Source organism: Pteropus alecto, unplaced genomic scaffold (assembly GCF_000325575.1).
Source record: "Pteropus alecto unplaced genomic scaffold, ASM32557v1 scaffold414, whole genome shotgun sequence".
Taxonomy (NCBI): Eukaryota; Metazoa; Chordata; class Mammalia; order Chiroptera; family Pteropodidae; genus Pteropus; species Pteropus alecto.
The window spans coordinates 924,816-930,518 of NW_006435781.1; the positions used below are offsets into that span (position 1 = coordinate 924,816).

General features: G+C 36.5%; 1 protein-coding gene across 1 annotated transcript in view; it reads left to right on the forward strand.

Annotated features, from left to right (window-relative positions):
- Positions 1–5,703, forward strand: part of DMD (dystrophin) — a 1,580,480-nt gene that overhangs the window by 489,058 nt on the left and 1,085,719 nt on the right. The window lies entirely within an intron of this gene.

The following is a 5,703-nucleotide window of genomic DNA, read 5'->3' on the forward strand; positions in this document are numbered from 1 at the left end:
GTTGGGGAGGTCAATTCATGGGACATGTAAAAATTAAGAAAGAAGTTGACTAAAAAGTTGATACTTACTTTATCATTTTTCCATCACGTTTTCAGGTAAGATAAGGAATTATTTAGGGATAGAAATGGAAATAATAGATTCTATAGTGATCCTAGGGATTTTTCTGTCACCATAGCAACTACAGGACTATGGTTTCATTTTTAGAGGGTCAGAAACTGTAAAGATCACTTATTTCTAGATAAACTAAAATAGTAAAAACTAGAAAAGATTTCATCTCTGACTTTAAACTATGGAAACTGCTACAGAATTTTTTTGGTGCATATATCATTTTTCTGTGTGCAATGCCTCAGGGACGAAAGTATGTGTAGGGACTTTAAAAAGGATTTCCTGGACTCCAGCCAATTTTGAAAGCATTTTCTGAGAATGCACTAAGGAGCTATTATCTAGATATCCAGAGAGTATGACATCCCCTGCCCCAGTTTTTGCTTTTTGACTTTCTCATTTAAGATAGAAAGTTTTCTTGCCTTTGCAACATGCCCAGCATTGCTAAAACCATTCATAACTCAATTCTGAACAACTCTACCACTTTCCAGATAATTGGGAGCTCTGAAGAGATTCAGGTTAAAATCAGGAAGCTTTGCAAGCTCAAATCCTCAGGAAGAAACCACATGCACACATATACCCCACATCAAAACCATAAATAGATTACTTTTATTCTAGTGGCAGAGATCCTCCTTCTCTTCTTTTAAATAGTACCCTCGTATGAGATTACAGCCATTCATTTTAAATATTTGGGTTCCCAATGTACAGACAAATGTGGCTGGTTGCCCCAATATGAATTTAAGTAATCAGCCTGTCAGTCTGTTTGGTATCGAGTGGAGTACCTGACAAATTTCTGGATCTTTGTCCTTGGGCTAGCAGCTACACTAAAATGGAATCCACAACTCATATCATCAAGAGTTGATCCAGTGCCAGTTGTGGTGAATTAGGCTGCCCAGTTCAGTCAAGTTAACAGAAATAACAAAGAAGTCATGTTGGCACATGTTTCTGGCACCTAACCTAATCAAGCTCGTGGGATAGCCCCAAATATTCTACCCAAATCTCTAGACGCAGAGTCATCAGATGTTCATGAAATTTTGCCAGGTGAATAAAAAGAAAAAGACTATAAGAGGCAACCTTTAGTGACTTCTAGGGCATTGCTAACATATACCACATCCATTCTCTAAAAAAAAAAAATTTTCTTATAAGTTTTATTTGTATTAGTAGTAAACATTTCTTCACTAAAGATGTGTCTTGTGTCAAATAATGCAAACTGCAATGTAGTACTAAGCTATTTTCAATTTTGTAGTGAAAGAAAATGACAGTGGAAAACAGTTTGCCCTGTCCAGATTTATATTTTCACACTTTCAAAATGCTAAAATTGCTCTGAGTAAGTTCACCAATGACTTCCTAAATTGCCAAAGCTGACTTTCCCTTCCTGTTTCTAGCTGCATTTGACTTGATGACAGCTCCCTCCCTCCTTCCCGATATTCTTTCTTCCCTTGATTTTGAAATATTTTACTCTTTTAGGTCTCCTTCGAGGTCTGATGAGAGTTACTCTCTAGGCATATTTATATCTTTCCTCAGCCTCTGCCTTCCACAGAGGTTTATCCTTAGGCAACCTTTATTCTCACTCTTTTCACTCTAAAAATCTTTTTCTGTGTAACTTAAACATCTCGTGCAATTAAACAATGTCTATATTCCAATGACTAGCAATTTCGTATGTAGCACTCATAGACGACAGTTTTAACCTGAATTTCTCCAGATAAGTACTCTCACAGAGTATTTCTGTGTTGACATGGCCTCCGTTCTCTCGTATGATAATACTTGACCTGTCAGATAAGTACTCTTACCACAGAGCTAAATTGAGTTGCTTAACAAAAAGAATGGAGCCTTCCAATCACAAGGTGTACATGGACTTGAAGAGAACAATTTGGAATTTTATAAACAACCTCTCTCTCTCTCTCAAATTAATTCACATCAGCATAACCATTGTATCTTACCTTGTTTCTAGCTGATTTGAAAGACCTGGGAACACGCTGCTCTGTTTTTTTTTATGTTCTCACTATAAGATTGACTTTTACCCCTTACAACTGGCATTATATTATATTCTCCTCTGTTTCTACAGCTTAGTTCTCCTCCAAGGCAAGCTTTCATGCACTACAGATAGAAGTCTTAGAATGAGGCAGGAAAATCCTCTAAGATCTACGTCTACCTATAACCTTTATACTGCTGCCCAATTCAACTTGAGTTTGCTTTCAGAGCCTGCCTTCTGGGATGCTTGGGATGCTACAAGTTCAGCAAGAGCCACTTTCTATCTAGCCTTCTCTCCATCTCATACATGGTTAAAGTCCTCTTCAATCTTGACTGAAAGTAGGCAAAAGTATTTCTTTTATTGATATTTGTTAAGTTTTTATATCTATATTTATCTACCCTGGCAGGAAACCCGAGATCTCCGAATCAGAGAACATATCACTAATTACTCAACAGCATCGTTACACCAGCTCCCATGCCCCAAATCCCCACAGGAAAATGTAATGAGGGCCAGATGTTTATCATGTGAGTGTTGCAGTACAAGAGAGAAACCCCCAAATTATGAATAAAAGAGCTTATATAAGGAAACTCTTTTATATCTGAGGGGCAGGGAGTGGGAACAGAGAGAGAAAGAGACAGACAGACAGATGGCATAGACCTTTGCTCTGGAATGTAAACAAATCCTCTTCAGGTGGAAAGGAAGGTAGAGGTCTATTATTCTTGGAAGGTAAGTTAGAATGTAAGTAAGCAAAATTCTCCAGAGAGATGACTTTCTGGAACAGCGCACTAGTCTAAACTCCAAGGTGTGTTTGCTATTCAATCATTCTTTAACCTAGTATTGAATTTCTTTGCTCAGAAAGCCCAGACCATGTGGAAATATGAATATATGTATGGTATAAGAGTAGTTGTCATCCTATTCCTCTTCTCAAAATCTGATGCCAATTGCCTATTGGATCTGTACACTCTGATGCCCAAACGCTTTTCAAAATGATTACATCCAAATCTGAACTCATCGCTTACACACACACACACACACACACACACACACACACACAAGCATGCATGCACATATGGAACCTGGTCACCCGTTGGAAATCTTTTTATTTGGTGACACCGCTATTCATCTGTATACCCAAGCCAGAAACCTGGGAGTTATTCAAGCCTTTTCTCTTTTTCACCTAACAGTCAGTTCTGCCAATTCTTCATATTTTTAAACTCCTTTTTTAATTCAATGCTATAATGAACACCAACTAGATATTTAATTATATTAATGAATTTCTGTTAATTTTGTAGGTGTCATAATGGAGTTATATGTACTTTCCTTAAAAAGAGTTGAAGTATATTGAAAACACATGCTGAAGTATTTATGGATAAAATATTATATCAGTTTATTTCAAAATAATATTTCAAAATAAGTTGAGGAGGTGAATATGTGAGAGTGTAATGCAACAAGGTTGACTGTAGCTTCCTAAGAGGTAGTGCTGGACAATAGGTTCATGGGGACTGTACTATTTTCCTGCATTTGTATATATTTGAATTTTTCTGTAATATTTTTAGAAATCACGGTTTCCCACTTGTTACTGGATTACGTGCAGAATTTTCAAAGCATATCATTAAATCTCTCCGGCCTGTTTCCTGACCCATCTTCCTTTAATTCTCTGCATTTCCAAAACGTCAGCCAAATATGCCTGCTCACGTTCCCTGCCTTAGCATGTGTATAACTCATTAACTATAATGTCCTACCCACTTCAACTACTCATCTATGTCAACCCTAAATTTTACTTCCTTCATGATCTCTTTCCTGAGCTTGTAACCAAATATGATGTATGATCATTCCTTCTCTGAACTTCCAGAAAATATTTGGTACCACTTAAACCACACATCATATTCTTTCTTATAATCCAGCTGGGGCTTCTACAATTTTATTTTTTCCTTCAGTTCTCCAAACAATACCCTCTTCTTACTACCAGAATAATATCAATTTAAAATGTCTCAAAAATAAACAAATAAAACTGTGCTTCACCTAACTTTGCTTTCTCTGTATTGATCCTTTTACATGGATAAGCTCAATTAACATTTGCTGAATTGACTTTGTAATAATTCAGATGAACAAAATAAATTCATACTAACTAGATCAGCCAAATATGTAATTTTTAGTAATTTTTTTTTGAAAATCAGTATTTTAAAAGATTTTTATTACATGATGAATTTTTGGTTTTTGATTTTTCTCCATAAATATAGTCTAGATAAAAAATGATGGAGTTAATTTATGGGATATATTTGTTTCTTCATTTATTCAACAAATATATATTGGTACCTACCATGTGCCAGGATAGGTTTCAGCTCTGAAAAATAACATCCCTGCACTAATAGGGTCTAGCCTAGTTGTGTAGAGAGACCACTAGATATATAATTTAATGTTAGTCATAAGTGACATAAAGAAAAATGAGGAATACAGGGAATACAGGGTGATCAGGGCTGCTATTTAACATAGAGTAGTAGAGAAAGCTCCTTTGAGGTGAGAAAGAAGTAAGGAAACCAGACATAAATTTCTTGGAGGGAAAGAATATTTTGGCAGAGAAAACAGTGCAGAAACCTTGAAGCAAGAGTATGCTTGGTTTGCTCAAGGGACACAAAGAGGCTAATGAGGCTAAAATATTGTGTACTTGGAAGAGAGCAGGAAAAGATAAGATTAAAACTGTAGATTGCACACAGCCACATCATATAGAGCTTTGTAGGCCATGGTAAGGATTATGGGTTTGATGAAGAGCCATTGAGGGTTTTGACCAGAAGGGTAATTTGATCTGATTTTATGTTTTAAAAGAATCTAGTTGTTGTCTGGAGAATTGACTGGGAGAGGGTCAAGACTAGAAGCAGGAGGATCATTTATGTAGCTATTGCGATAATCCAGGTGAGATATAATGATAGCTTATAACAGAACTATAGCGGGGGAGGTAATGAGAAAGATTCAAAATCTGCCTATGTTATGGAAGTAGAGCCAACAGGACTGTCCAATGATTTGAATTCTGGAGGTTAAAAAAGAAAGCTCAAGAATGATTCCAAGGTTGTCAGCCTGAATAACTATTAATTGATATGTCATTTATCAAAATGCGGAAAACCATGGGAAGAGAAAGATAAGAGGATGCAGTTCAGAATTTAGTTAGGGCCATATTGAGATGCTCATGAGATGTCCAAGTGTCAAGGAAGTAGCTGGGTTTTTTGAGTCTGGAGGTCAGTTGTGGTCAGGGCTGAAGATAAAAGTTTGGAAGTCATTGTTGTGTAGTGGGTATTTACATCAATAAGACCAAGAGAAGTAGTGTCAAAACTATGCTAGAGCACTCCAATAGTAACGATTAATAAGAGGAGAAGGATTCAGCAAAGGGGCCTTAGAGGCAGTAGTCATGAAGGTGGAAGGAAAACCAGAAAGAAGTGTCCAGGTTACAGAAGCCAAATGAAGATAGAGTCTTAAAATGGAGGGAGGGATCGACTGTATCAAGATGAGTGTAGTTTATGCATTGAATTTGAGCATGTTGAAACCAGTGGGCTTCAGGGCTGATGATTTTTTAAAAGTCAGTAATTAAGAATTGCAAGACTGTTACTTCTGAAATTGATACATTTCTTTTTTTCTCT